The sequence below is a fragment of the Ambystoma mexicanum genome, chromosome 13 (assembly GCF_040938575.1).
Source record: "Ambystoma mexicanum isolate Mex_15411 chromosome 13, UKY_AmexF1_1, whole genome shotgun sequence".
Classification (NCBI taxonomy): Eukaryota; Metazoa; Chordata; class Amphibia; order Caudata; family Ambystomatidae; genus Ambystoma; species Ambystoma mexicanum.
The window spans coordinates 326,738,988-326,752,403 of record NC_090938.1 but is presented as its reverse complement, the minus strand read 5'-3'; positions in this window follow the sequence as shown (position 1 = coordinate 326,752,403).

The window sequence follows — 13,416 nt, the reverse complement described above, 5'->3', positions numbered from 1 at the left end:
AACTGGTTCAGATATACTATCACAGTTTACACAGATCATTAATGGCAAAACAGGAAAAAGAACAGTTTTGAATCAAATGATAGCACCAATGTACACTCACATCAGCTAACGGAATTCCTTTGAATGGAAGGCAGTGGCAAGGATTAAGGATAGAGATAGAAAATAGGATTTGGAATGAATCCCACCACCCCAAGATGGGAAGCCAGAAAGGAAAGTGAAAACCCATTTTTGGGACAAAACGGCAGAACCGGACTTTGATTATTACTCACAAGGCTACTCACAACTACTCGGGGACAGATAGAAAGGAATTCGTCTTGCTTACACTTGAGGAGATAGGGAAGCTTAGAGACTACTAATCAGCGCACCAGGGCAATGTCGAAACAAAGTAGGAAAATCGATTTTGGGGAGAAAGCAAATGTAAAAGGAAAAATACCAACAGCAAACAGAAATTCGTTTACACTAGAGTTCACAATGACAAGCAGCTAGGGAAGGGGTTTAGCTTTCAAAATTGGAAATCAGTTTTCAAGGACAAGGACAGAGACACATCACAGATAAGATTCTAGGCAACAGGGGTTGCCCTCAATGGGATTACGGTTTGGGTTTTTAACAGGACAGATGCAAATTAGAAGTTTGTAGGGTAAAGCACACAATACACAGGTAAATTTGTTTTTCAGTACAGAGACTCATTCTTTTGAGGCAATACTTTAATTAATATAATAATTAAATAAAACACTCGACAAGATTGTTGATTTCGAATGGCAACAATTTTGAACGTGAATTTCAAAGGTGATTGAAGTCTTGTGGGGGAAAACATAATGTACCTTGATTTACTTCAAAATAATGCTAAAGATTTATACAGATAACTGAGAGATGTATCAAAGGGAATCCACTAACATACACAGGCTAATACAGATTCTTCTATGGGAAGGTGAATGAATTATACTGATAATTTGGGACTTTCAATGGGATTTCAATGGGGTTTCAATGGAATTTTCAATGGGGTTTCGATGGGTAAATATTGGATTCAATGTTACAAAAAGGAAAGGTTAATGGAATTTATGGCTGGGGTTATTTGCTACTTACAAAATAAGTCTTGGTTTGGGATTCTGGACAGTCAGCGGGGACTCAGGACACTCTGGACAGCTTGGGCAAGGTGTCTGGTCTCTGCACTCTCCTGGATGGGATTCTGGACAGCCAGCTGGATCTCAGGACACTCTGGACTGCTATGCAAGTGGTCTAGTCACTGCACTCTCCTTGGTATGGTTCAGCTGCCTCCTCTCCGACCTCCCCGGATTTTAGTGTGTCTGTCCCTAACCTAGTACAGTTCCCCCCTTATATAGCACAAATTACATTACTTACTGTACAATCTAGGGGGAGTACTCTATAATTACTCCTGTCCTTGGATAGGACAGCTTACTATTTTCCCTCCGCCCCCTGGCATTATTGGTTCAAGGGGAGAGAGCACCATCTGTCTGTTTGCCATTTATTACAGTTCTTTGCTCACAGGTCATCTTTTTAGCAAAACTGAGTTAGGCCTCATAACTTCATACGTATACACGCCCCAGCCATGTGAAGCAGATATGCAGTTGTGGCTGGTCATGGGGAATTAGATAAATTGATTGCCTAATCCGTATGATGTAGTATGGCCATTTGGCGCATTTTTGTCCTTTTCACACAATGTATAACAGTTATATCTCTGCAAATGATCAAGCATATTCATAATGTCCATCTCCATCTTTCCACCAACTGTCATATTTGTCCCATTTTTAAATTAGCCAGAAACTAGTCTTTACTGGCCATTTGAGTCCACAAAGTCCTAGGAACATGCACTTAGTCTCTAAAAAAACACCTGCAACTTGCATGGAGAAATAGCATAAAACAAAATAATTTCTTATTCTAAGTGCTGCGAAAAATGCCTAAATTGAAATCAATCTTTAAATTTTAATTGAAAGGATCTGTCCTTCTCTGTGGGAGGGGCGCATCATCCCCACAGCCCACTGTCTTCCTGGGTCAGCTTGCAACCAAAGATTTTTATGACCCTATTTGAAGTTTGTCAGTTCATCTTTATTAGGGGTTGCACCCCTCCTAGTCATGCTCCATCCACACTTTGCTTTCTTTGTCCCTCCTGAGCCTCTGCCTTAAAGTCTGGCAGAGCAGGGAATTATATCACCCTTAATCACATCATATGTTACTGCGGAATGGTTCACTGGTAGGTGCAACTTTCAGTGAGAGCGGGGCTTTTACTTGTGAAGGTTCCTGCTTTAGGCCAAACTGGTTTGTCCGATGTGGGGACCATTTCGAAGGTGATTGAAGTCTAGTGGGGGAAAACATAATGTACCTTGCTTTAGTCAACCACCCCAACAACAGATTTCCCTGAAGCTGTGCCGTCTTTTCCCCGTGACTTTTGAAAGTCATTTTTCTTTTGCCATGTGTAAAGTGCTGCTGTTCACATGAAAGGTAAAACAAAGCTCTTTCTAGTTGGAGCGTTGAATTTCTTGCCCCTCATGTGAATTAAAAGTCAAACAAAGCCAATTTTGGCTGTAGTCCATACTTCTTGTCATTTAGATGAAATCAGAGCAACAGAGGGCCGTTTTCACTGAAATGCTTAACTTTTTGTCATTCAGATGGAATGAAAGCAACGCAGGGCGTTTTTGGTGAAATGCTTAACTTTATGTCATTCAGATGGAATAAAAGTAAACGTAGGGCCATTCTTGGTGAAATGTTTAACTTTTTGTCATTCAGATGGAATAAAAGCAAACACAGAGCCGTTCTTGGTGCAATGTTTAACTTTTGTCACACATGTGCCAGGGAAAGCAAAACACAGCTGTTTTTGGTGGCAATGTTTAATGCAGCTTTTCAGGTGACAGAGATTTCTGTTTAGGGCCTGTAAATGCACCCCACAGCTATTCCTCTGTATATATCCTCAGGCAAAGCAAAGTGGAGTACAGTAGGAAACCCACAGTCAGGGGAAAAGCCAGCGGCATTAAAGCTCCACACTGGCCAGTCGAAGTAATCCAGCTAACAACTTATTGAAATAGTTACTCCCATTTACCAGTTGATGGAGGAAGGAAGGAAGTCTTCAGGACTACAAGTGGACCCGTCAGGCAGAAATACACACTGAAGGGCAGGCAGTAATGGAGGAAGAGATGGAAATATGGAAAGAAAGAAATGAGGAAGCCAGAATAGTAAGAAACTATTAAAAGAAAAGAGAGCCGCAGGCAGCTTTACCGAACTGGCATAGCAGAGCTGCTGAAATGGGATGCCAGACACAGTGGGGCACCATTTTGGAAAAAAACTAGACTGTTGCTGCCATTCAGGCAGAAACATTGCGGCAATCCTTAATGACTTCCCACATTTCCAACGATGCGACAACGACCACTGGGCAGTTGTGACAGGCACATTGGAATTTGGTGATGATTCCATCCAATCGATTGACTATCAGACACTGATAGTTTCCACTGGCAATGGAGTGCTTACCTTGGACATTTGATGTCAATCCCTACTTTGAAATGAGTACCTTATCGTTTGACCAATCACTCTTGAAATGGTGGTTGAATTTATATTGTAGTCCCGGGCAATGGATTCAGTACCCAGGTATTTGATATAACTTTCTGGAAAGGGTTGAGTGCCCAAGCATTCAATGGTATTCTCTGGCAATGGAGTGAGTACCTGGCTGTACAATGGCAAATATCTAGAAATGGTAGGAGTTCCTACCACTTGGTGACAATCCTTGGCAATGGTATGAGTACAGGTGCATCTCATGGTAATGTGTGGCAAAGTTATGAGTGTGGGGCAGTTTTATGGTAATCACTAGCAACAGTGTACCTGTGATTTTATTGGAAATCCCCTTCAGGGGTGTGGGTACCTTGGAATGTGTCTAAATGCCTGTCCATTGGATGAATACCTGTCATGTGATATGAGTACCTAGAATTTGATAGCAATGCATGGCAGATGATTTGAGTATATTGACATGTGATGGAAATACTTGGCAACTGATGTTAGCACTTCAGTATTTGATGGGAATATCTGACTTCATTTGAATACCTGGGTACTGGAATGGAATGTCTGACATTTGAGCCGAGTACTAGGCAGACAATCCAAAAACCTGCTGCATGCTATGAGCATCCGAGCATTTACAGACAATAAATGGCAATATGGAAGGATGTCACTATTTTAAAGCCCAAAATATTCATTTTTTCATTGTTTTGTTATATAGTGCTTGCTGACTTGCTTCACTAATATCAGGTATTAACCAACTCTGCAAGACTGCATGTATCAGCTACAAAGCAGTCACAAGCAGAACACTGCCGTATCTGGCGGTGAAGCTCCACATATCTGGTGGCATATACTTCTCGTGCAGTAAATCAGCTAACTGGCTTGAATCGCAACTCGTCCTCAAAGAGAGGACCCACAAACAATCCTTCTCTTGTCATAATCCTGCAATCTTTTTTACTTTGAATGAAATATTTGCAGATCTCTATTCCGACTTCTAAGTCAACTAAACTACATTACACACATTCCTACAGAACTGTCTGTGTCGGTCCGTGAAGGGCCGGGAAGAAGCGGTTTGCCTCCTCTTTAAATATTACCATGGGTATTGCAGAGGTTCTAGAGGAAATTAATGCAGCTGGATCCAAACTAGAAAACAATAGCCTATCAGGGGTAAAGTCATAGGCACAACGTGTAACCAGTTGGGAAAACATGCACAACCTCATGAGATATCAAATCAATCTATCCCTTTGTCACTCCCGAGGTGCTAGATTTGGTTCTCTCGTGTTAGGTTGCTTTTCAGGCCCACAGAGAGACTGTACCATGTTCTCGGGAGAGGGAAGGAGAAATATTCAAATATCTAGACTCAGAAAATCCCAGAGAAAACCTGGTAAATACTAGATCTCACCACTCATCCGCTCATAGAGTCAGGGACACCATAAACAACATACCCAACCACAAAAGCAATCCAACCAGAGGGATTATAACAAGGGGCATTCAAGGGCATACAGAACTTCAACATATCTGTCCACTCAAAGCCATGTTACTGAATACAAGATCTCTTATAAAACATGTAACAGAAGTTGCTGCACACATCCAGGAACAAAGACCTGGATATATGCGCTCTTACAGAAACATGCCGCAGCTGGACTCGCCATAGGGATGGCTATTCCTGAATGTTATACCATATTGCGCAGCAATAGGAAAGAGGGCAGAGGAGGAGGGGTTGCACTGATTTTTAAATCGGAACTGAAAATCAGAGAAGTAAGAATAGAGGACATACCAGACAGTGAAGTCTTTCCAGTACAAATAGCAACAAGCACTGAATCCACCCTTAACATAATATTGATATATAGAGCGCCAACAACAGCATCGAACATTTCTGATCAATTATGCAATAGTATTCTTCTCTTGCTTAAAGACAACACCAAATTGTTGCTTTTGGGGGATTTTAACTACTGGCTCTGTGATCCATCAGATGTTAAAGCAAGCACACTAGAGGCTGTTCTCAACACCCTGTGTTTTCAGTAAGCTGTTACAATCCCGACTCACGAGGCATACTTTGGATTGGGTGGCTGTTCTCAATGTTAACAGGTTAATGGAGTAGAACCATGCCCGTGGTCACACCATCATTGTATCTTCTTTCAGATAAAAATTGAAACTCTGGGCTTACACTCTAAGCTCAGAAATTATGGAGGCAGACACGCTAAAAGAAAGGACCACCTTATTTATCTCCTCTATCAAGGAAATTACAGAAAACATTTGACTTTTTAAAGTAAAATCTTGTCTAACAGCATGGAAAAATAACAAATGGTTTAATGTAAAGATCCAAGAATAAAAAACAAAAAAAACGAAATACTTAAATACTTTCACGACTGCCGAAAGAGATTAGATGCTTCAAGCTTGGAATTATAGAAAGACGCAGACAAGATATATAAACATGGAATTATGCAAGCAAAAAAAGGCACGGCAGGAATGCCCCAAAGGACCTAATAAAACACCACTTGTGAAAGATAAAGCATGGTGCTCATTAATTCAGGAAGTCATGACGACAAATAAATTAGAAAACATCAAAAAAGTATTGACGAGAAAAGAACCACACTTAATAATTCAACTGAAACCTACACCAAGAAGGTTTAGCCAACTTAATACACAACAGGAATTTAATTTTACACCTACTACAGAGTTAGAATTAGCAGAAGTCATCAGACAATTGAAAAGTACAAGCTGCAAGGGGGATCTGTGCTCGGCATTGATCATTAAAGAATGTGCCCCCAATTTATTACTAGCGTCTCAAAATTGTGTGCCTAAAGATCTAAAGGGAGCATGAATAGCACCATTCCTGAAAAACCTACTTTATGTCCATTATCCCTGATAGACCAATTACAAATACACCTTTTCTCCTTAAGGTTCTAGACAGGGTTGCGTACAATCAAATTTCCACATATCTTAATAACCGTAACATACTTAATAAACATCAATAGGGTTTTAGAAAATACCATGGAACAGAGACAGCTCTGCTTAAATTGAAATCTAAACTACTCTAAGCAATGGATGTAGGACACATTTCGCTATTGATGATCCTTGATCTCTCGGCAGCGTTCGACCTAGTGGACCATTCCATCTTGGCCACCACGTTGAGGGACACAGCACACTTCTCCGAGCATAACAAGAAGGGGGGTTCCCTATACCATGGGAACTGAGAGGAGTAGTGAAACATAAACTACGAAAGGTGTTCCCATGTGGAAAAGTGAAGTTTGATTTAAAATGTATTCAGCATTAGAGAATGCAACCAAACTTAATCATCAAATTCGTCATGTACCTTCTGCCCCAATGTGCATTAAACTTTTCTTTTTTTCTTGTCTTGCATTTTTCTCATTTGCAATATAAATCTGTTCATTGCTTATTGTTACTTTGTCTCCTTTCAAATGTGTCTTGTTGTATATATTTTATGTGTTTAGTCCAACCAGAAATGTTTAAATATCTATTCAGTTTTTGACCTTTTGTTAAATAAAACAATTGACAACTTAAATGATCTATTGATTTTTCCACTTCAAGTTAGTGCCTCATTTATTGGATAAATCATGCACCTGTACTCATACCATGTACATGACGAATTTGATGGTTAAGTCTGTTGCATTCTCTAATGCTGAATACATTTTAAATCAAACTTCACTTTTCCACATGGGAACACCTTCCCTAGTTTACACTTCTCCGAGCAAGCAATTCAGTGGATCATCTCTTTTTTAAGCGATAGGCAAGGTAGGGTAGCCAGTGGGGAGGCAGAGTCGGATCCAGTAAGATTAGTTCATGGACTACCTCAAGGTGCATGCTTATCCTTATGCTGGTACAACATTTTCATGGTGTCTTTCTTTGATATGTTGGAATACAAGGGCATCATATTTTATAACTATGCTGACGACACACAATGTGTCATCCCCCTCACAGGAGTACACAATTTGGATGAAGTAGAAATTAATAAGATCTATGATATCTATGATATTATCCAGATATGGATGGTGAACAACGGCTTAGCATTGAACAATGATGAGACAGAGCTAATGGTGATGGGAACAAACAGTAAGTTGGCTAAATTAGGAACCGCATTCAATAGCTTTAAAATTGCAGACTGTCACATCGAGACCCTAAAAAAGGTCACAACTCTGGGTATAATTCTGGACCAAACCTTATCAATGATACCCCTAGTTAATAACCTCATATCCTCCTCCACGTACGACCTGAAGTTATTGACCCATCTCTGGCCCCTAGTATCACAAGAAAATGCGGAAACAATGGCTAGAGCCATTATTGGCGCTAAGATAGACTACTGTTGTAGTTTACTTATAGGGGTCACACAAAAAGAAATCAATCGACTACAAGTTATACAAAACAGTGCAGTGAGGACAGTTAAAGGTCTCAAATGGAGAGACAATGTATCTGATGATAGGAGAAGCCAGCATTGGCTACCAGTTAAGGCTAGAAAATAATTTAGATTGATTCTGATAGTTCATAAATGTCACACAGGCCTTATGCCAACCTACCTCTTGTAAGGGGTAGTAGAGAAACAAAGCCAGAGGAAGCTGAGATCCAGCAACACTCATTTGCTGAACACAGGGAGATGTAAAACTAATAAAACACTTAAGGGAGCCTTCAGTATGGCTGCACCTCTAGCATGGAATGCTATACCACATGTTTTAAGAGAAACAGAGTCCACGGATTCTTTCAAAAAGAAATTAAAAACCAACTATTCTACTAGTCTCCTTAATAATGAAGAAACTGATGGAATGACCAGAGATCTATTCTCAACACTGTAGTACTGTCACCGTTTTTACCATTTATTTATGTGTGCCCGCATAAGCCTTCGGGTACCCCGCTGCACGTTAGAAATTCAATAAAGTAAAGTAAACGCACCCACCTGCTGGAACGCAATCCCTGTGTCGGCTCGGAATGCCCCCAAAATTCTCCAATTTCTCAAATCTCTCAAAACGTAGCTCTTCCAACAGCACGTGACCAAGGACTGATTCCAATGGGCGCACATACCGACACACAGGCCTCACAGTATTGCGCGACTGTTAAAAGATGGCAGCCCAAATGCTGGTTATCCACACTCTGTACAGCACTCTGCTGCTCTTGAGCTAGGTCCGTGCTTTAAACAATAAAATTAGTAAATAAATAGCCCAATAGCAATAATGTTATATATCTAGGAAGGATAAAAGGGAGCGTTTGTCCTTTTGGATTTTAAATGGCCATCATTTTGCACCAAGATTTCGTTAGCAGCACATCACTGCATTGGGACATTTTAGTGAGATCGATCCCTAAGATTCACACCTGCTGCTGTTATCACTGTTTAAACTGGAGTTTACAAGTTCGAACACTGCCACAGCCTAATTAGCCATTTCTCCCTGCAAGTGATGTACATCTACTGTTATATTGGTTAATAACATCTTTTATTTCTGACTGCATGTTGTGTCTGAAAAGACTTCAGGGATCCAAAAAGTTACTCTCGTCAGTAAACTGCTATGTGACTGATCTTGCCCTAGCCCAACTGGCCTTTAAGGGCACAAGCCTTTTGGGTGCACTCATGTTAGCACTGCATACGTAGTCCACTTGAGCGCTTATGTCAGCAAATCCCTCCCATAGATCTGTATATGTCTCCTATCTCTTGAACAGCCATCGGGCTGTCCTTGTTCTGATGCTCAAAGTTGCCATGCGGAGCCTAATTTAAGGCTACGCAGGGGGTGGTGTGGCTTAATTTTGTATTGCCACGGCCAGCTGGACAGAGCAAACTTCGCATCTTTCGCTTTTCAGTGAACAGACGCTCAGTTTAAAAACGGCTTCTTGTTGCAGATAGGGATGAGGGAGGCTTGCTCAGGCTCCTTCGTGTGTCTTTTAATATGCAGAATATTGTGCAATATTTCAGGATGCAGGCAGGTCACGTAATGCATGGCTTCACACCATAGGATTGCAAGCAACCATGATATTGCGGCCCGTTTCTTCAAAAATAGTACTGTCAAAAAATCCTGTCCCTTGATTTCTGACCGAACATGCAAATAGAGAGGGCGCATAGGGTGACCAGATTTTAAAAATAAAAAAAGGTACAGGGCAACTAACATGAAAGTAGGACTAACTCTTTAAAGTGGCTGTCAAGGCACTACACTTCAGTAGCGTTTGGAAGAGAAGGGAGTTTAAGTGTTACTGTTCAAATAAACATATATTATAATTAATTTATCACAAACTTACACTATTGTGCATTCCTGCCTGACAGCTATGAAGACTTACTACAAAAAAACGGGAACACTGCAGTTTCCAATGGGGACATAATCTTGGGAAAGGGGGACAGAGCACCAAATTCCGGACAGTCCCCGCAAAACGGGGACGTCTGGTCACCCTATGTGTGCATGCTCACTCCGCAATGATAGGAGGTTTTGACAGGTAGCACCCGCTGTGCAAGGCAGTCCATCGATTCAGTGGTGGCTTGAGGCAACAGTGGCAAGCTGAAATAATCCCCCTCCATTGAGATGTGGCTGCAGCAGATGACGGCATCATATGACTGTTTGCAATTCCTTATAAAATGTGTTTGGCCAGGGGATGGGTTGGGCTGATCGCTTGCTTATCTTCAGAGAGAGCGGAGGTGGGGGTATTTCTGCCCCTGTAGTGAAAATTATAAGTGGGCACCCATAAACCCACAGTTTAATTTCCTAATAACTGCTGTCAAAACAACTAAAGCATTTATTTGCAATTAAGCAGTTTGACAAGAATATAATATCTTAATAAATATAACCTGTGATAAAATACAAAGGAAGGGACACAACAATTACAGGGTATTTGTGTGGTGGTCTGAGAAAAAAAAGAAACACTTTTCAAAGAAAAGTAGTGAATGCAAGTTTAAGCAGTATTTTTTTAATTACTTTTTTTTCTATGAAAGTGTAAAATGCACATTTGGATCCCCCGCTTCCCTTGGTAAAGCTGGGGTGAGGGCTGAGGCAGGCCGGTTCCGAGATCCCGGGAGATGTCTGATGCCGGATCTCAGATTAGGCAAGAGCAGGTCCCTTTGACCAACTCTGTTTGCACCACCTAAACAAACTTTCCGGATACATAACATGTTTCCAGGGGCCTGGGGTGGGGCTCAATGGATGGAGTCTGCTAATGGGAGTCCCAGTTTGCAGGTACGTCATAATGGGGTCGCCAGGGGTCGCACCTGCGACCCATGATGTCTCCCTTGCCACCCCTGTGGTCTCGCTTGCTACCCCTTTTTTTCAAATGGAAGCTTCTGGAATGTAGCCAATGCCACGTGGCTCTTTGTTTCTGTAGGGGTTAGCTTTCTTGTTCAGGCCTCTTACAACAAAAGAAAACAGGGGGTTCCATAAGTGTAACACTTTGAACAGTGACCCTAAATAAGAAAGAAACAGATTAACAAATACCTATCTGGAATTCTATACAATAATTGCTAGAATCATTAAATGTTTATTTTAGGCACACTTCAGGAGGTGAGTCACTGATTTAGTCTGTTTTTAAACACCTCAAATTCACTTAAAAAGATCAGTGTTATCTCTGTGCGCAATCAGCTGTTTTTGTGCACATGATGGCCGAAATCCACGAGGTTACCTCTGTGGCCGCCGCCTGCATTTTGTGTACAGTTGCCTAGCAACCATATGAACAACGCTGCGTGATTTGATTGGGCGTTGCTTATCTGAAAACAAGGAAGCAGTTGCCGGAAGTTGGAAGCTGGCCCAACCCAAGCAAGGCCAGCACCTGTCTCCTGCCTGTCTATGCCGCATCAGAGCCGCAAGGAGACTCCCTCCAACTAACACCCGCCTCACCCTGGAGTAAGCAATATGTACTCTAACCCGATCACTAGACTCCTATTGATACCGTATCCATGGCCATTAACTGTCATTAACTGTCCCTCCAACCTACGCCTTCTCCCCCTCTTTGCATACGGCGCAGCCGACAGCTAACAAAGCTAGTTAACAGCCGCCTCACATTACCATAAGAGTTACCTCAGCATCAGACGTCGAAAGACCGCACATGGACAATTGACACGCTGAGCGCATACTGCCTTTCCAATTTCCTCACTAGCCTTGTACTCGCCTGCATTCTACCCTTGTGCTCGTAAACTTACCCAGCATGTCATAATAGATGAATTTCATCCCACATTGCCTCACTCAGTATTTGTTAATTGAGAAATCAGCCTATTACATGTTTATATAGCATTATTTTGCTATCTTAGCAAAACTGAATGAGTTCATGCCCACTCATTCTTGACATGCTTAAGCGCTGCTATTTGTCTGTGTTTCACCCAATTGGAAGCAAAATCGAATTAGCCTACTATTTCAGACTGTGTTGTCCCACCCTATTGGTAGCAAAATGGAATTAGCCTACTATTTCAGACTGTATTATCTCACCCTATTGGTTGCAAAATCGAATTAGCCTACTATTTCCGACTGTGTTGTCTCACCCTATTGGTAGCTAAATTGAATTAGCCTACTATTTCAGACTGTGTTGACTCACCCTATTAGTAGCAAAATCGAATTAGCCTACTATTTCAGATAGCTTTGATTACTTATGGCCTGCATAGTTAGATTTGTCTTGATTACTGACTGCCTCACTAACAATTAAACTGAGCCTTTCATTGTCTGCATCTCACCAACTGTTAGCAGATCCTACCCCTCAGTACCCAGTCTTGACCTACCACAATAGCCAATCCTACTACACTGTGCTTGGTATTCACCACACTACGTATGCCACTGACAACTCACCCGTATACATCACAACCCTACATGTAAAATAACATACAGCATCAGACATCTAGTGCATTATGTATGTGGCGGGCATATATACAGTCCTACTGAGGGCCATACTAACTCTGATCTCAGTGAATAGGACTATAGGTCCATACACCCCACCTGGACCGTACTCAACCATAAGAGCTAATCTATCAGCATTTATGGATGACCTATCCACCCTACTGGTACCTAGCAACTTGAGTAAAGTACAACCGTTAAATCTCAACGTGCTCGTATTCAGGGCCTACCCAAAACTAATAGACCATGCAGCACCTTCTCTAGAAATGACAGACTCCACTCTGGACTACCTAAACTATTCAAACCTCTCGCCAGGTTGATGTTCAACATAAATACTAGGAAATAATGCCCACTAACTAAACACACCAACACAACGTTGTACACTAATCATCTCATTCCTCTGTTACCTAAGAATCAAAATTGCCAGCAGGACAAACCCTATAATGCGCTACTTGAGAACGAAATAGATTATCAGATCCCACTAAAACCACTGACAGGTAATAATGCTCTGCACCTCAAGGGGGCTTTAATAACTGCCCAATCTTTAGTGGCTCATGCCACGGAGATAGGTGACCTTATACAGGCAGAAAAGTTTGATTTCCTAGCTATCACCAAATCTTGGCTACATGCTGCAGCCGGCCCCGCCCTCATTCTCGCAGTCCCTGAGGACTACACGATACTCAGAGCAGACAGAACTGAGGCTCGTGGAGGATGCATACCTCTAATATCTAAGTCCTACCTAGCCATGAGACTAGCCCTTTCATCTGATGCTAAATCTTGCGAATCCCTGATAGGTAAACTACCTATCTCCGGATCCCAAACTCTAACCATCAACTTAATATACAAACCCCCAGACTCCATTGGGTCGTTTGAGGAGGACTTAACCTCCATCCTTTCCGACAACCTAAAAAATACCTCGCAAGTACTCTTGTTAGGGGATTTCAACTCGGGGTTTAAAGACCCTAAAGACCAGCAAGCAGCAATAATCGCTGGCGCGAAACCGAACTAGGCTTTACTCGAAGAGTGACTCTCCCCACCCACAACAAAGGAAGAACTCTTGATTGGGTGGCAGATTATAATTGCAATGCCTCCATCACGTACATTACCCCTCAGTTATGGACAG